This window comes from Puntigrus tetrazona, unplaced genomic scaffold (assembly GCF_018831695.1).
Source record: "Puntigrus tetrazona isolate hp1 unplaced genomic scaffold, ASM1883169v1 S000000979, whole genome shotgun sequence".
In the NCBI taxonomy this organism is placed as follows: Eukaryota; Metazoa; Chordata; class Actinopteri; order Cypriniformes; family Cyprinidae; genus Puntigrus; species Puntigrus tetrazona.
Window position 1 is genome coordinate 20,134 of NW_025048574.1, and position 15,446 is coordinate 35,579.

At 38.7% G+C, this 15,446-nt stretch overlaps 20 non-coding genes and 19 pseudogenes across 20 annotated transcripts; all 39 read left to right on the top strand.

Annotated features, from left to right (window-relative positions):
• The first annotated feature begins 171 nt into the window (after nt 1-171).
• Nucleotides 172-290, top strand: LOC122338086 (annotated as a pseudogene).
• Nucleotides 291-563: 273 nt separating this feature from the next.
• Nucleotides 564-682, top strand: LOC122338079 (annotated as a pseudogene).
• A 271-nt stretch (nt 683-953) lies between these two features.
• Nucleotides 954-1,072, top strand: LOC122338103. The gene has a single exon (XR_006249697.1). It is a non-coding gene; the product is annotated as a 5S ribosomal RNA (ribosomal RNA).
• Nucleotides 1,073-1,345: 273 nt separating this feature from the next.
• On the top strand, nt 1,346-1,464 carry LOC122338049. The gene has a single exon (XR_006249676.1). It is a non-coding gene; the product is annotated as a 5S ribosomal RNA (ribosomal RNA).
• Nucleotides 1,465-1,738: 274 nt separating this feature from the next.
• Nucleotides 1,739-1,857, top strand: LOC122338087 (annotated as a pseudogene).
• A 272-nt stretch (nt 1,858-2,129) lies between these two features.
• LOC122338059 lies at nt 2,130-2,248 on the top strand. The gene has a single exon (XR_006249677.1). It is a non-coding gene; the product is annotated as a 5S ribosomal RNA (ribosomal RNA).
• A 271-nt stretch (nt 2,249-2,519) lies between these two features.
• Nucleotides 2,520-2,639, top strand: LOC122338091 (annotated as a pseudogene).
• Nucleotides 2,640-2,912: 273 nt separating this feature from the next.
• On the top strand, nt 2,913-3,031 carry LOC122338060. The gene has a single exon (XR_006249678.1). It is a non-coding gene; the product is annotated as a 5S ribosomal RNA (ribosomal RNA).
• A 276-nt stretch (nt 3,032-3,307) lies between these two features.
• Nucleotides 3,308-3,426, top strand: LOC122338061. The gene has a single exon (XR_006249679.1). It is a non-coding gene; the product is annotated as a 5S ribosomal RNA (ribosomal RNA).
• A 272-nt stretch (nt 3,427-3,698) lies between these two features.
• Nucleotides 3,699-3,817, top strand: LOC122338062. The gene has a single exon (XR_006249680.1). It is a non-coding gene; the product is annotated as a 5S ribosomal RNA (ribosomal RNA).
• Nucleotides 3,818-4,090: 273 nt separating this feature from the next.
• Nucleotides 4,091-4,208, top strand: LOC122338097 (annotated as a pseudogene).
• A 274-nt stretch (nt 4,209-4,482) lies between these two features.
• LOC122338063 lies at nt 4,483-4,601 on the top strand. Its single transcript, XR_006249681.1, has one exon. It is a non-coding gene; the product is annotated as a 5S ribosomal RNA (ribosomal RNA).
• A 274-nt stretch (nt 4,602-4,875) lies between these two features.
• Nucleotides 4,876-4,994, top strand: LOC122338088 (annotated as a pseudogene).
• Nucleotides 4,995-5,268: 274 nt separating this feature from the next.
• On the top strand, nt 5,269-5,387 carry LOC122338064. Its single transcript, XR_006249682.1, has one exon. It is a non-coding gene; the product is annotated as a 5S ribosomal RNA (ribosomal RNA).
• Nucleotides 5,388-5,660: 273 nt separating this feature from the next.
• Nucleotides 5,661-5,779, top strand: LOC122338076. Its single transcript, XR_006249693.1, has one exon. It is a non-coding gene; the product is annotated as a 5S ribosomal RNA (ribosomal RNA).
• Nucleotides 5,780-6,055: 276 nt separating this feature from the next.
• LOC122338093 lies at nt 6,056-6,174 on the top strand (annotated as a pseudogene).
• Nucleotides 6,175-6,448: 274 nt separating this feature from the next.
• On the top strand, nt 6,449-6,567 carry LOC122338094 (annotated as a pseudogene).
• A 273-nt stretch (nt 6,568-6,840) lies between these two features.
• Nucleotides 6,841-6,959, top strand: LOC122338043. The gene has a single exon (XR_006249675.1). It is a non-coding gene; the product is annotated as a 5S ribosomal RNA (ribosomal RNA).
• A 273-nt stretch (nt 6,960-7,232) lies between these two features.
• LOC122338065 lies at nt 7,233-7,351 on the top strand. The gene has a single exon (XR_006249683.1). It is a non-coding gene; the product is annotated as a 5S ribosomal RNA (ribosomal RNA).
• A 273-nt stretch (nt 7,352-7,624) lies between these two features.
• On the top strand, nt 7,625-7,743 carry LOC122338066. Its single transcript, XR_006249684.1, has one exon. It is a non-coding gene; the product is annotated as a 5S ribosomal RNA (ribosomal RNA).
• A 273-nt stretch (nt 7,744-8,016) lies between these two features.
• On the top strand, nt 8,017-8,135 carry LOC122338077. The gene has a single exon (XR_006249694.1). It is a non-coding gene; the product is annotated as a 5S ribosomal RNA (ribosomal RNA).
• A 273-nt stretch (nt 8,136-8,408) lies between these two features.
• LOC122338084 lies at nt 8,409-8,527 on the top strand (annotated as a pseudogene).
• Nucleotides 8,528-8,800: 273 nt separating this feature from the next.
• Nucleotides 8,801-8,919, top strand: LOC122338075. The gene has a single exon (XR_006249692.1). It is a non-coding gene; the product is annotated as a 5S ribosomal RNA (ribosomal RNA).
• Nucleotides 8,920-9,193: 274 nt separating this feature from the next.
• Nucleotides 9,194-9,315, top strand: LOC122338108 (annotated as a pseudogene).
• A 276-nt stretch (nt 9,316-9,591) lies between these two features.
• LOC122338067 lies at nt 9,592-9,710 on the top strand. The gene has a single exon (XR_006249685.1). It is a non-coding gene; the product is annotated as a 5S ribosomal RNA (ribosomal RNA).
• Nucleotides 9,711-9,985: 275 nt separating this feature from the next.
• Nucleotides 9,986-10,105, top strand: LOC122338090 (annotated as a pseudogene).
• Nucleotides 10,106-10,379: 274 nt separating this feature from the next.
• Nucleotides 10,380-10,498, top strand: LOC122338106 (annotated as a pseudogene).
• Nucleotides 10,499-10,770: 272 nt separating this feature from the next.
• Nucleotides 10,771-10,890, top strand: LOC122338100 (annotated as a pseudogene).
• A 274-nt stretch (nt 10,891-11,164) lies between these two features.
• Nucleotides 11,165-11,283, top strand: LOC122338069. Its single transcript, XR_006249687.1, has one exon. It is a non-coding gene; the product is annotated as a 5S ribosomal RNA (ribosomal RNA).
• A 273-nt stretch (nt 11,284-11,556) lies between these two features.
• On the top strand, nt 11,557-11,675 carry LOC122338070. Its single transcript, XR_006249688.1, has one exon. It is a non-coding gene; the product is annotated as a 5S ribosomal RNA (ribosomal RNA).
• Nucleotides 11,676-11,946: 271 nt separating this feature from the next.
• LOC122338071 lies at nt 11,947-12,065 on the top strand. The gene has a single exon (XR_006249689.1). It is a non-coding gene; the product is annotated as a 5S ribosomal RNA (ribosomal RNA).
• A 275-nt stretch (nt 12,066-12,340) lies between these two features.
• LOC122338102 lies at nt 12,341-12,458 on the top strand (annotated as a pseudogene).
• A 273-nt stretch (nt 12,459-12,731) lies between these two features.
• LOC122338072 lies at nt 12,732-12,850 on the top strand. Its single transcript, XR_006249690.1, has one exon. It is a non-coding gene; the product is annotated as a 5S ribosomal RNA (ribosomal RNA).
• A 273-nt stretch (nt 12,851-13,123) lies between these two features.
• Nucleotides 13,124-13,242, top strand: LOC122338081 (annotated as a pseudogene).
• Nucleotides 13,243-13,517: 275 nt separating this feature from the next.
• On the top strand, nt 13,518-13,636 carry LOC122338082 (annotated as a pseudogene).
• A 272-nt stretch (nt 13,637-13,908) lies between these two features.
• Nucleotides 13,909-14,027, top strand: LOC122338074. Its single transcript, XR_006249691.1, has one exon. It is a non-coding gene; the product is annotated as a 5S ribosomal RNA (ribosomal RNA).
• A 275-nt stretch (nt 14,028-14,302) lies between these two features.
• LOC122338098 lies at nt 14,303-14,420 on the top strand (annotated as a pseudogene).
• Nucleotides 14,421-14,690: 270 nt separating this feature from the next.
• On the top strand, nt 14,691-14,812 carry LOC122338095 (annotated as a pseudogene).
• Nucleotides 14,813-15,083: 271 nt separating this feature from the next.
• LOC122338107 lies at nt 15,084-15,202 on the top strand (annotated as a pseudogene).
• The last annotated feature ends 244 nt before the right edge of the window (nt 15,203-15,446 follow it).

Here is a 15,446-nt window from a genome sequence, read left to right on the forward strand (position 1 = left end):
AAAGTAGCTGTTCTTTAAACAGAGTTTGACTGTTTTTAACTACTTAACTAATGCTCTTATCTTTAATGTAGCTCATTTTGAAGTATTTTTTTGTATTTCATTCATTACTTATCTAGTATAATGGCATAGTGTGCCTCACCTTAAAATAGGGGGCTTTTTGCAGCAGCTTTAAACTACGGCCATACCACCCTGTTCACGCCTGATCTCGTCTGATCTCAGAAGCTAAGCAGAGTTGGGCCTAGTTAGTACTTGGATGGGAGACTGCCTAGGAATACCAGGTGCTGTAAGTTTTGAGTTTTTCACTACTTATCTAATACACTGGCCCTTAGTGTGGCCAAAGTTTGACCAGCTCTTTGCTTTCCCTTACTGCTTATTTAATTCAATTGCCTTTAAAGTAGCTGTTCTTTAAACAGAGTTTGACTGTTTTTAACTACTTAACTAATGCTCTTATCTTTAATGTAGCTCATTTTGAAGTATTTTTTGTATTTCATTCATTACTTATCTAGTATAATGGCACTTAGTGTGCCTCACCTTAAAATAGGGGGCTTTTTGCAGCAGCTTTAGCTTACGGCCATCCCACCCTGTTCACGCCTGATCTCGTCTGATCTCAGAAGCTAAGCAGAGTTGGGCCTAGTTAGTACTTGGATGGGAGACTGCCTAGGAATACCAGGTGCTGTAAGTTTTGAGTTTTTCACTACTTATCTAATACACTGGCCCTTAGTGTGGCCAAAGTTTGACCAGCTCTTTGCTTTCCCTTACTGCTTATTTAATTCAATTGCCTTTAAAGTAGCTGTTCTTTAAACAGAGTTTGACTGTTTTTAACTACTTAACTAATGCTCTTATCTTTAATGTAGCTCATTTTGAAGTATTTTTGTATTTCATTCATTACTTATCTAGTATAATGGCACTTAGTGTGCCTCACCTTAAAATAGGGGCTTTTGCAGCAGCTTTAAGCTTACGGCCATACCACCCTGTTCACGCCTGATCTCGTCTGATCTCAGAAGCTAAGCAGAGTTGGGCCTAGTTAGTACTTGGATGGGAGACTGCCTAGGAATACCAGGTGCTGTAAGTTTTGAGTTTTTCACTACTTATCTAATACACTGGCCCTTAGTGTGGCCAAAGTTTGACCAGCTCTTTGCTTTCCCTTACTGCTTATTTAATTCAATTGCCTTTAAAGTAGCTGTTCTTTAAACAGAGTTTGACTGTTTTTAACTACTTAACTAATGCTCTTATCTTTAATGTAGCTCATTTTGAAGTATTTTTTTGTATTTCATTCATTACTTATCTAGTATAATGGCACTTAGTGTGCCTCACCTTAAAATAGGGGCTTTTGCAGCAGCTTTAAGCTTACGGCCATACCACCCTGTTCACGCCTGATCTCGTCTGATCTCAGAAGCTAAGCAGAGTTGGGCCTAGTTAGTACTTGGATGGGAGACTGCCTAGGAATACCAGGTGCTGTAAGTTTTTGAGTTTTTTCCACTACTTATCTAATACACTGGCCCTTAGTGTGGCCAAAGTTTGACCAGCTCTTTGCTTTCCCTTACTGCTTATTTAATTCAATTGCCTTTAAAGTAGCTGTTCTTTAAACAGAGTTTGACTGTTTTTAACTACTTAACTAATGCTCTTATCTTTAATGTAGCTCATTTTGAAGTATTTTTTTGTATTTCATTCATTACTTATCTAGTATAATGGCACTTAGTGTGCCTCACCTTAAAATAGGGGCTTTTGCAGCAGCTTTAGCTACGGCCATACCACCCTGTTCACGCCTGATCTCGTCTGATCTCAGAAGCTAAGCAGAGTTGGGCCTAGTTAGTACTTGGATGGGAGACTGCCTAGGAATACCAGGTGCTGTAAGTTTTGAGTTTTTCACTACTTATCTAATACACTGGCCCTTAGTGTGGCCAAAGTTTGACCAGCTCTTTGCTTTCCCTTACTGCTTATTTAATTCAATTGCCTTTAAAGTAGCTGTTCTTTAAACAGAGTTTGACTGTTTTTAACTACTTAACTAATGCTCTTATCTTTAATGTAGCTCATTTTGAAGTATTTTTGTATTTCATTCATTACTTATCTAGTATAATGGCACTTAGTGTGCCTCACCTTAAAATAGGGGGCTTTTTGCAGCAGCTTTAGCTTACGGCCATACCACCCTGTTCACGCCTGATCTCGTCTGATCTCAGAAGCTAAGCAGAGTTGGGCCTAGTTAGTACTTGGATGGGAGACTGCCTAGGAATACCAGGTGCTGTAAGTTTTGAGTTTTTCACTACTTATCTAATACACTGGCCCTTAGTGTGCCAAAAAGTTTGACCAGCTCTTTGCTTTCCCTTACTGCTTATTTAATTCAATTGCCTTTAAAGTAGCTGTTCTTTAAACAGAGTTTGACTGTTTTTAACTACTTAACTAATGCTCTTATCTTTAATGTAGCTCATTTTGAAGTATTTTTTTGTATTTCATTCATTACTTATCTAGTATAATGGCATAGTGTGCCTCACCTTAAAATAGGGGCTTTTGCAGCAGCTTTAGCTTACTGGCCATACCACCCTGTTCACGCCTGATCTCGTCTGATCTCAGAAGCTAAGCAGAGTTGGGCCTAGTTAGTACTTGGATGGGAGACTGCCTAGGAATACCAGGTGCTGTAAGTTTTTGAGTTTTTCACTACTTATCTAATACACTGGCCCTTAGTGTGGCCAAAGTTTGACCAGCTCTTTGCTTTCCCTTACTGCTTATTTAATTCAATTGCCTTTAAAGTAGCTGTTCTTTAAACAGAGTTTGACTGTTTTTAACTACTTAACTAATGCTCTTATCTTTAATGTAGCTCATTTTGAAAGTTTTTTTGTATTTCATTCATTACTTATCTAGTATAATGGCACTTAGTGTGCCTCACCTTAAAATAGGGGCTTTTTGCAGCAGCTTTAGCTTACGGCCATACCACCCTGTTCACGCCTGATCTCGTCTGATCTCAGAAGCTAAGCAGAGTTGGGCCTAGTTAGTACTTGGATGGGAGACTGCCTAGGAATACCAGGTGCTGTAAGTTTTTGAGTTTTTTCACTACTTATCTAATACACTGGCCCTTAGTGTGGCCAAAGTTTGACCAGCTCTTTGCTTTCCCTTACTGCTTATTTAATTCAATTGCCTTTAAAGTAGCTGTTCTTTAAACAGAGTTTGACTGTTTTTAACTACTTAACTAATGCTCTTATCTTTAATGTAGCTCATTTTGAAGTATTTTTTTGTATTTCATTCATTACTTATCTAGTATAATGGCACTTAGTGTGCCTCACCTTAAAATAGGGGGCTTTTTGCAGCAGCTTTTGCTTACGGCCATACCACCCTGTTCACGCCTGATCTCGTCTGATCTCAGAAGCTAAGCAGAGTTGGGCCTAGTTAGTACTTGGATGGGAGACTGCCTAGGAATACCAGGTGCTGTAAGTTTTGAGTTTTTCACTACTTATCTAATACACTGGCCCTTAGTGTGGCAAAAGTTTGACCAGCTCTTTGCTTTCCCTTACTGCTATTTAATTCAATTGCCTTTAAAGTAGCTGTTCTTTAAACAGAGTTTGACTGTTTTTAACTACTTAACTAATGCTCTTATCTTTAATGTAGCTCATTTTGAAGTATTTTTTGTATTTCATTCATTACTTATCTAGTATAATGGCACTTAGTGTGCCTCACCTTAAAATAGGGGCTTTTTGCAGCAGCTTTTAGCTTACGGCCATACCACCCTGTTCACGCCTGATCTCGTCTGATCTCAGAAGCTAAGCAGAGTTGGGCCTAGTTAGTACTTGGATGGGAGACTGCCTAGGAATACCAGGTGCTGTAAGTTTTGAGTTTTTCACTACTTATCTAATACACTGGCCCTTAGTGTGGCCAAAGTTTGACCAGCTCTTTGCTTTCCCTTACTGCTTATTTAATTCAATTGCCTTTAAAGTAGCTGTTCTTTAAACAGAGTTTGACTGTTTTTAACTACTTAACTAATGCTCTTATCTTTAATGTAGCTCATTTTGAAGTATTTTTTTGTATTTCATTCATTACTTATCTAGTATAATGGCATAGTGTGCCTCACCTTAAAATAGGGGCTTTTTGCAGCAGCTTTTTAGCTTACGGCCATACCACCTGTTCACGCCTGATCTCGTCTGATCTCAGAAGCTAAGCAGAGTTGGGCCTAGTTAGTACTTGGATGGGAGACTGCCTAGGAATACCAGGTGCTGTAAGTTTTTGAGTTTTTCACTACTTATCTAATACACTGGCCCTTAGTGTGGCCAAAGTTTGACCAGCTCTTTGCTTTCCCTTACTGCTTATTTAATTCAATTGCCTTTAAAGTAGCTGTTCTTTAAACAGAGTTTGACTGTTTTTAACTACTTAACTAATGCTCTTATCTTTAATGTAGCTCATTTTGAAGTATTTTTTTGTATTTCATTCATTACTTATCTAGTATAATGGCACTTAGTGTGCCTCACCTTAAAATAGGGGCTTTTTGCAGCAGCTTTAGCTTACGGCCATACCACCCTGTTCACGCCTGATCTCGTCTGATCTCAGAAGCTAAGCAGAGTTGGGCCTAGTTAGTACTTGGATGGGAGACTGCCTAGGAATACCAGGTGCTGTAAGTTTTGAGTTTTTCACTACTTATCTAATACACTGGCCCTTAGTGTGGCCAAAGTTTGACCAGCTCTTTGCTTTCCCTTACTGCTTATTTAATTCAATTGCCTTTAAAGTAGCTGTTCTTTAAACAGAGAGTTTGACTGTTTTTAACTACTTAACTAATGCTCTTATCTTTAATGTAGCTCATTTTGAAGTATTTTTTTGTATTTCATTCATTACTTATCTAGTATAATGGCACTTAGTGTGCCTCACCTTAAAATAGGGGCTTTTTGCAGCAGCTTTAGCTACGGCCATACCACCCTGTTCACGCCTGATCTCGTCTGATCTCAGAAGCTAAGCAGAGTTGGGCCTAGTTAGTACTTGGATGGGAGACTGCCTAGGAATACCAGGTGCTGTAAGTTTTGAGTTTTTCACTACTTATCTAATACACTGGCCCTTAGTGTGGCCAAAGTTTGACCAGCTCTTTGCTTTCCCTTACTGCTTATTTAATTCAATTGCCTTTAAAGTAGCTGTTCTTTAAACAGAGTTTGACTGTTTTTAACTACTTAACTAATGCTCTTATCTTTAATGTAGCTCATTTTGAAGTATTTTTTTGTATTTCATTCATTACTTATCTAGTATAATGGCACTTATTGTGCCTCACCTTAAAATAGGGGGCTTTTTGCAGCAGCTTTCGCTTACGGCCATACCACCCTGTTCACGCCTGATCTCGTCTGATCTCAGAAGCTAAGCAGAGTTGGGCCTAGTTAGTACTTGGATGGGAGACTGCCTAGGAATACCAGGTGCTGTAAGTTTTGAGTTTTTCACTACTTATCTAATACACTGGCCCTTAGTGTGGCCAAAGTTTGACCAGCTCTTTGCTTTCCCTTACTGCTTATTTAATTCAATTGCCTTTAAAGTAGCTGTTCTTTAAACAGAGTTTGACTGTTTTTAACTACTTAACTAATGCTCTTATCTTTAATGTAGCTCATTTTGAAGTATTTTTTTGTATTTCATTCATTACTTATCTAGTATAATGGCACTTAGTGTGCCTCACCTTAAAATAGGGGGCTTTTGCAGCAGCTTTAGCTTACGGCCATACCACCCTGTTCACGCCTGATCTCGTCTGATCTCAGAAGCTAAGCAGAGTTGGGCCTAGTTAGTACTTGGATGGGAGACTGCCTAGGAATACCAGGTGCTGTAGGTTTTTAAATTTTTTCACTACTTATCTAATACACTGGCCCTTAGTGTGGCCAAAGTTTGACCAGCTCTTTGCTTTCCCTTACTGCTTATTTAATTCAATTGCCTTTAAAGTAGCTGTTCTTTAAACAGAGTTTGACTGTTTTTAACTACTTAACTAATGCTCTTATCTTTAATGTAGCTCATTTTGAAGTATTTTTTTGTATTTCATTCATTACTTATCTAGTATAATGGCACTTAGTGTGCCTCACCTTAAAATAGGGGGCTTTTTGCAGCAGCTTTCGCTTCTGGCCATACCACCCTGTTCACGCCTGATCTCGTCTGATCTCAGAAGCTAAGCAGAGTTGGGCCTAGTTAGTACTTGGATGGGAGACTGCCTAGGAATACCAGGTGCTGTAAGTTTTGAGTTTTTCACTACTTATCTAATACACTGGCCCTTAGTGTGGCCAAAGTTTGACCAGCTCTTTGCTTTCCCTTACTGCTTATTTAATTCAATTGCCTTTAAAGTAGCTGTTCTTTAAACAGAGTTTGACTGTTTTTAACTACTTAACTAATGCTCTTATCTTTAATGTAGCTCATTTTGAAGTATTTTTTTGTATTTCATTCATTACTTATCTAGTATAATGGCACTTAGTGTGCCTCACCTTAAAATAGGGGGCTTTTGCAGCAGCTTTAGCTTCACGGCCATACCACCCTGTTCACGCCTGATCTCGTCTGATCTCAGAAGCTAAGCAGAGTTGGGCCTAGTTAGTACTTGGATGGGAGACTGCCTAGGAATACCAGGTGCTGTAAGTTTTGAGTTTTTCACTACTTATCTAATACACTGGCCCTTAGTGTGGCCAAAGTTTGACCAGCTCTTTGCTTTCCCTTACTGCTTATTTAATTCAATTGCCTTTAAAGTAGCTGTTCTTTAAACAGAGTTTGACTGTTTTAACTACTTAACTAATGCTCTTATCTTTAATGTAGCTCATTTTGAAGTATTTTTTTGTATTTCATTCATTACTTATCTAGTATAATGGCACTTAGTGTGCCTCACCTTAAAATAGGGGGCTTTTTGCAGCAGCTTTGCTTTACGGCCATACCACCCTGTTCACGCCTGATCTCGTCTGATCTCAGAAGCTAAGCAGAGTTGGGCCTAGTTAGTACTTGGATGGGAGACTGCCTAGGAATACCAGGTGCTGTAAAGTTTTGAGTTTTTCACTACTTATCTAATACACTGGCCCTTAGTGTGGCCAAAGTTTGACCAGCTCTTTGCTTTCCCTTACTGCTTATTTAATTCAATTGCCTTTAAAGTAGCTGTTCTTTAAACAGAGTTTGACTGTTTTTAACTACTTAACTAATGCTCTTATCTTTAATGTAGCTCATTTTGAAGTATTTTTGTATTTCATTCATTACTTATCTAGTATAATGGCACTTAGTGTGCCTCACCTTAAAATAGGGGGCTTTTTGCAGCAGCTTTGGCTTACGGCCATACCACCCTGTTCACGCCTGATCTCGTCTGATCTCAGAAGCTAAGCAGAGTTGGGCCTAGTTAGTACTTGGATGGGAGACTGCCTAGGAATACCAGGTGCTGTAAGTTTTGAGTTTTTCACTACTTATCTAATACACTGGCCCTTAGTGTGGCCAAAGTTTGACCAGCTCTTTGCTTTCCCTTACTGCTTATTTAATTCAATTGCCTTTAAAGTAGCTGTTCTTTAAACAGAGTTTGACTGTTTTTAACTACTTAACTAATGCTCTTATCTTTAATGTAGCTCATTTTGAAGTATTTTTTTGTATTTCATTCATTACTTATCTAGTATAATGGCACTTAGTGTGCCTCACCTTAAAATAGGGGCTTTTTGCAGCAGCTTTAGCTTACGGCCATACCACCCTGTTCACGCCTGATCTCGTCTGATCTCAGAAGCTAAGCAGAGTTGGGCCTAGTTAGTACTTGGATGGGAGACTGCCTAGGAATACCAGGTGCTGTAAGTTTTTGAGTTTTTCACTACTTATCTAATACACTGGCCCTTAGTGTGGCCAAAGTTTGACCAGCTCTTTGCTTTCCCTTACTGCTTATTTAATTCAATTGCCTTTAAAGTAGCTGTTCTTTAAACAGAGTTTGACTGTTTTTAACTACTTAACTAATGCTCTTATCTTTAATGTAGCTCATTTTGAAGTATTTTTTGTATTTCATTCATTACTTATCTAGTATAATGGCACTTAGTGTGCCTCACCTTAAAATAGGGGCTTTTTGCAGCAGCTTTAGCTTGCAGCCATACCACCCTGTTCACGCCTGATCTCGTCTGATCTCAGAAGCTAAGCAGAGTTGGGCCTAGTTAGTACTTGGATGGGAGACTGCCTAGGAATACCAGGTGCTGTAAGTTTTGAGTTTTTCACTACTTATCTAATACACTGGCCCTTAGTGTGGCCAAAGTTTGACCAGCTCTTTGCTTTCCCTTACTGCTTATTTAATTCAATTGCCTTTAAAGTAGCTGTTCTTTAAACAGAGTTTGACTGTTTTTAACTACTTAACTAATGCTCTTATTCTTAATGTAGCTCATTTTGAAGTATTTTTTGTATTTCATTCATTACTTATCTAGTATAATGGCACTTAGTGTGCCTCACCTTAAAATAGGGGGCTTTTTGCAGCAGCTTTCATCTACGGCCATACCACCCTGTTCACGCCTGATCTCGTCTGATCTCAGAAGCTAAGCAGAGTTGGGCCTAGTTAGTACTTGGATGGGAGACTGCCTAGGAATACCAGGTGCTGTAAGTTTTGAGTTTTTCACTACTTATCTAATACACTGGCCCTTAGTGTGGCCAAAGTTTGACCAGCTCTTTGCTTTCCCTTACTGCTTATTTAATTCAATTGCCTTTAAAGTAGCTGTTCTTTAAACAGAGTTTGACTGTTTTTAACTACTTAACTAATGCTCTTATCTTTAATGTAGCTCATTTTGAAGTATTTTTTGTATTTCATTCATTACTTATCTAGTATAATGGCACTTAGTGTGCCTCACCTTAAAATAGGGGGCTTTTTGCAGCAGCTTTTGCTTATGGCCATACCACCCTGTTCACGCCTGATCTCGTCTGATCTCAGAAGCTAAGCAGAGTTGGGCCTAGTTAGTACTTGGATGGGAGACTGCCTAGGAATACCAGGTGCTGTAAGTTTTGAGTTTTTCACTACTTATCTAATACACTGGCCCTTAGTGTGGCCAAAAGTTTGACCAGCTCTTTGCTTTCCCTTACTGCTTATTTAATTCAATTGCCTTTAAAGTAGCTGTTCTTTAAACAGAGTTTGACTGTTTTTAACTACTTAACTAATGCTCTTATCTTTAATGTAGCTCATTTTGAAGTATTTTTTGTATTTCATTCATTACTTATCTAGTATAATGGCACTTAGTGTGCCTCACCTTAAAATAGGGGCTTTTTGCAGCAGCTTTAGCTTTACGGCCATACCACCCTGTTCACGCCTGATCTCAGAAGATCTCAGAAGCTAAGCAGAGTTGGGCCTAGTTAGTACTTGGATGGGAGACTGCCTAGGAATAATACCAGGTGCTGTAAGTTTTTGAGTTTTTCACTACTTATCTAATACACTGGCCCTTAGTGTGGCCAAAGTTTGACCAGCTCTTTGCTTTCCCTTACTGCTTATTTAATTCAATTGCCTTTAAAGTAGCTGTTCTTTAAACAGAGTTTGACTGTTTTTAACTACTTAACTAATGCTCTTATCTTTAATGTAGCTCATTTTGAAGTATTTTTTTGTATTTCATTCATTACTTATCTAGTATAATGGCACTTAGTGTGCCTCACCTTAAAATAGGGGGCTTTTTGCAGCAGCTTTTAGCTTACGGCCATACCACCCTGTTCACGCCTGATCTCGTCTGATCTCAGAAGCTAAGCAGAGTTGGGCCTAGTTAGTACTTGGATGGGAGACTGCCTAGGAATACCAGGTGCTGTAAGTTTTGAGTTTTTCACTACTTATCTAATACACTGGCCCTTAGTGTGGCCAAAAAGTTTGACCAGCTCTTTGCTTTCCCTTACTGCTTATTTAATTCAATTGCCTTTAAAGTAGCTGTTCTTTAAACAGAGTTTGACTGTTTTTAACTACTTAACTAATGCTCTTATCTTTAATGTAGCTCATTTTGAAGTATTTTTTGTATTTCATTCATTACTTATCTAGTATAATGGCACTTAGTGTGCCTCACCTTAAAATAGGGGCTTTTTGCAGCAGCTTTAAGCTTACGGCCATACCACCCTGTTCACGCCTGATCTCGTCTGATCTCAGAAGCTAAGCAGAGTTGGGCCTAGTTAGTACTTGGATGGGAGACTGCCCTAGGAATACCAGGTGCTGTAAGTTTTTGAGTTTTTCACTACTTATCTAATACACTGGCCCTTAGTGTGGCCAAAGTTTGACCAGCTCTTTGCTTTCCCTTACTGCTTATTTAATTCAATTGCCTTTAAAGTAGCTGTTCTTTAAACAGAGTTTGACTGTTTTTAACTACTTAACTAATGCTCTTATCTTTAATGTAGCTCATTTTGAAGTATTTTTTGTATTTCATTCATTACTTATCTAGTATAATGGCATAGTGTGCCTCACCTTAAAATAGAGGGCTTTTGCAGCAGCTTTAAGCTTGCACGGCCATCCCACCCTGTTCACGCCTGATCTCGTCTGATCTCAGAAGCTAAGCAGAGTTGGGCCTAGTTAGTACTTGGATGGGAGACTGCCTAGGAATACCAGGTGCTGTAAGTTTTGAGTTTTTTCACTACTTATCTAATACACTGGCCCTTAGTGGCCAAAGTTTGACCAGCTCTTTGCTTTCCCTTACTGCTTATTTAATTCAATTGCCTTTAAAGTAGCTGTTCTTTAAACAGAGTTTGACTGTTTTTAACTACTTAACTAATGCTCTTATCTTTAATGTAGCTCATTTTGAAGTATTTTTTTGTATTTCATTCATTACTTATCTAGTATAATGGCATAGTGTGCCTCACCTTAAAATAGGGGCTTTTTGCAGCAGCTTTAAGCTTTACCGGCCATACCACCCTGTTCACGCCTGATCTCGTCTGATCTCAGAAGCTAAGCAGAGTTGGGCCTAGTTAGTACTTGGATGGGAGACTGCCTAGGAATACCAGGTGCTGTAAGTTTTGAGTTTTTCACTACTTATCTAATACACTGGCCCTTAGTGTGGCCAAAGTTTGACCAGCTCTTTGCTTTCCCTTACTGCTTATTTAATTCAATTGCCTTTAAAGTAGCTGTTCTTTAAACAGAGTTTGACTGTTTTTAACTACTTAACTAATGCTCTTATCTTTAATGTAGCTCATTTTGAAGTATTTTTGTATTTGTATTTCATTCACTTATCTAGTATAATGGCACTTAGTGTGCCTCACCTTAAAATAGGGGCTTTTTGCAGCAGCTTTAGCTTACGGCCATACCACCCTGTTCACGCCTGATCTCGTCTGATCTCAGAAGCTAAGCAGAGTTGGGCCTAGTTAGTACTTGGATGGGAGACTGCCTAGGAATACCAGGTGCTGTAAGTTTTTGAGTTTTTCACTACTTATCTAATACACTGGCCCTTAGTGTGGCCAAAGTTTGACCAGCTCTTTGCTTTCCCTTACTGCTTATTTAATTCAATTGCCTTTAAAGTAGCTGTTCTTTAAACAGAGTTTGACTGTTTTTAACTACTTAACTAATGCTCTTATCTTTAATGTAGCTCATTTTGAAGTATTTTTTGTATTTCATTCATTACTTATCTAGTATAATGGCACTTAGTGTGCCTCACCTTAAAATAGGGGCTTTTTGCAGCAGCTTTAGCTTACGGCCATACCACCCTGTTCACGCCTGATCTCGTCTGATCTCAGAAGCTAAGCAGAGTTGGGCCTAGTTAGTACTTGGATGGGAGACTGCCTAGGAATACCAGGTGCTGTAAGTTTTTGAGTTTTTCACTACTTATCTAATACACTGGCCTTAGTGTGGCCAAGTTTGACCAGCTCTTTGCTTTCCCTTACTGCTTATTTAATTCAATTGCCTTTAAAGTAGCTGTTCTTTAAACAGAGTTTGACTGTTTTTAACTACTTAACTAATGCTCTTATCTTTAATGTAGCTCATTTTGAAGTATTTTTTTGTATTTCATTCATTACTTATCTAGTATAATGGCACTTAGTGTGCCTCACCTTAAAATAGGGGCTTTTGCAGCAGCTTTAGCTTACGGCCATACCACCCTGTTCACGCCTGATCTCGTCTGATCTCAGAAGCTAAGCAGAGTTGGGCCTAGTTAGTACTTGGATGGGAGACTGCCTAGGAATACCAGGTGCTGTAAGTTTTTGAGTTTTTCACTACTTATCTAATACACTGGCCCTTAGTGTGGCCAAAGTTTGACCAGCTCTTTGCTTTCCCTTACTGCTTATTTAATTCAATTGCCTTTAAAGTAGCTGTTCTTTAAACAGAGAGTTTGACTGTTTTTAACTACTTAACTAATGCTCTTATCTTTAATGTAGCTCATTTTGAAGTATTTTTTGTATTTCATTCATTACTTATCTAGTATAATGGCACTTAGTGTGCCTCACCTTAAAATAGGGGGCTTTTTGCAGCAGCTTTGCTTACGGCCATCCCACCTGTTCACGCCTGATCTCGTCTGATCTCAGAAGCTAAGCAGAGTTGGGCCTAGTTAGTACTTGGATGGGAGACTGCCTAGGAATACCAGGTGCTGTAAGTTTTGAGTTTTTCACTACTTATCTAATACACTGGCCCTTAGTGTGGCCAAAGTTTGACCAGCTCTTTGCTTTCCCTTACTGTATTTAATTCAATTGCCTTTAAAGTAGCTGTTCTTTAAACAGAGTTTGACTGTTTTTAACTACTTAACTAATGCTCTTATCTTTAATGTAGCTCATTTTGAAGTATTTTTTTTGTATTTCATTCATTACTTATCTAGTATAATGGCACTTAGTGTGCCTCACCTTAAAATAGGGGCTTTTTGCAGCAGCTTTAAGCTTACGGCCATACCACCCTGTTCACGCCTGATCTCGTCTGATCTCAGAAGCTAAGCAGAGTTGGGCCTAGTTAGTACTTGGATGGGAGACTGCCTAGGAATACCAGGTGCTGTAAGTTTTGAGTTTTTCACTACTTATCTAATACACTGGCCCTTAGTGTGGCCAAAGTTTGACCAGCTCTTTGCTTTCCCTTACTGCTTATTTAATTCAATTGCCTTTAAAGTAGCTGTTCTTTAAACAGAGTTTGACTGTTTTTAACTACTTAACTAATGCTCTTATCTTTAATGTAGCTCATTTTGAAGTATTTTTTGTATTTCATTCATTACTTATCTAGTATAATGGCACTTAGTGTGCCTCACCTTAAAATAGGGGGCTTTTTGCAGCAGCTTTAGCTTACGGCCATCCCACCCTGTTCACGCCTGATCTCGTCTGATCTCAGAAGCTAAGCAGAGTTGGGCCTAGTTAGTACTTGGATGGGAGACTGCCTAGGAATACCAGGTGCTGTAAGTTTTTTGAGTTTTTCACTACTTATCTAATACACTGGCCCTTAGTGTGGCCAAAGTTTGACCAGCTCTTTGCTTTCCCTTACTGCTTATTTAATTCAATTGCCTTTAAAGTAGCTGTTCTTTAAACAGAGTTTGACTGTTTTTAACTACTTAACTAATGCTCTTATCTTTAATGTAGCTCATTTTGAAGTATTTTTTTGTATTTCATTCATTACTTATCTAGTATAATGGCACTTAGTGTGCCTCACCTTAAAATAGGGGGCTTTTGCAGCAGCTTTAGCTTACGGCCATCCCACCCTGTTCACGCCTGATCTCGTCTGATCTCAGAAGCTAAGCAGAGTTGGGCCTAGTTAGTACTTGGATGGGAGACTGCCTAGGAATACCAGGTGCTGTAAGTTTTTGAGTTTTTCACTACTTATCTAATACACTGGCCCTTAGTGTGGCCAAAGTTTGACCAGCTCTTTGCTTTCCTTACTGCTTATTTAATTCAATTGCCTTTAAAGTAGCTGTTCTTTAAACAGAGTTTGACTGTTTTTAACTACTTAACTAATGCTCTTATCTTTAATGTAGCTCATTTTGAAGTATTTTTGTATTTCATTCATTACTTATCTAGTATAATGGCACTTAGTGTGCCTCACCTTAAAATAGGGGACTTTATGCAGCAGCTTTCGCTTACGGCCATACCATCCTGTTCACGCCTGATCTCGTCTGATCTCAGAAGTTAAGCAGAGTTGGGCCTAGTTAGTACTTGGATGGGAGACTGCCTAGGAATACCAGGTGCTGTAAGTTTTTGAGTTTTTCACTACTTATCTAATACACTGGCCCTTAGTGTGGCCAAAGTTTGACCAACTCTTTGCTTTCCCTTACTGCTTATTTAATTCAATTGCCTTTAAAGTAGCTGTTCTTTAAACAGAGTTTGACTGTTTTTAACTACTTAACTAATGCTCTTATCTTTAATGTAGCTCATTTTGAAGTATTTTTTTGTATTTCATTCATTACTTATCTAGTATAATGGCACTTGAGTGTGCCTCACCTTAAAATAGGGGCTTTTTGCAGCAGCTTTAGCTTACGGCCATACCACCTGTTCACGCCTGATCTCGTCTGATCTCAGAAGCTAAGCAGAGTTGGGCCTAGTTAGTACTTGGATGGGAGACTGCCTAGGAATACCAGGTGCTGTAAGTTTTGAGTTTTTCACTACTTATCTAATACACTGGCCCTTAGTGTGGCCAAAGTTTGACCAGCTCTTTGCTTTCCCTTACTGCTTATTTAATTCAATTGCCTTTAAAGTAGCTGTTCTTTAAACAGAGTTTGACTGTTTTAACTACTTAACTAATGCTCTTATCTTTAATGTAGCTCATTTTGAAGTATTTTTGTATTTCATTCATTACTTATCTAGTATAATGGCACTTAGTGTGCCTCACCTTAAAATAGGGGCTTTTGCAGCAGCTTTTAGCTTACGGCCATACCACCCTGTTCACGCCTGATCTCGTCTGATCTCAGAAGCTAAGCAGCAGAGTTGGGCCTAGTTAGTACTTGGATGGGAGACTGCCTAGGAATACCAGGTGCTGTAAGTTTTTGAGTTTTTCACTACTTATCTAATACACTGGCCCTTAGTGTGGCCAAAGTTTGACCAGCTCTTTGCTTTCCCTTACCTATTGAATTCAATTGCCTTTAAAGTAGCTGTTCTTTAAACAGAGTTTGACTGTTTTTAACTACTTAACTAATGCTCTTATCTTTAATGTAGCTCATTTTGAAGTATTTTTTGTATTTCATTCATTACTTATCTAGTATAATGGCACTTAGTGTGCCTCACCTTAAAATAGGGGGCTTTTTGCAGCAGCTTTTGCTTCTGGCCATACCACCCTGTTCACGCCTGATCTCGTCTGATCTCAGAAGCTAAGCAGAGTTAGACCTAGTTAGTACTTGGATGGGAGACTGCCTAGGAATACCAGGTGCTGTAAGTTTTTGAGTTTTTCACTACTTATCTAATACACTGGCCCTTAGTGTGGCCAAAGTTTGACCAGCTCTTTGCTTTCCTTACTGTATTTAATTCAATTGCCTTTAAAGTAGCTGTTCTTTAAACAGAGTTTGACTGTTTTTAACTACTTAACTAATGCTCTTATCTTTAATGTAGCTCATTTTGATATTTTTGTATTTCATTCATTACTTATCTAGTATAATGGCATGAGTGTGCCTCACATTAAAATA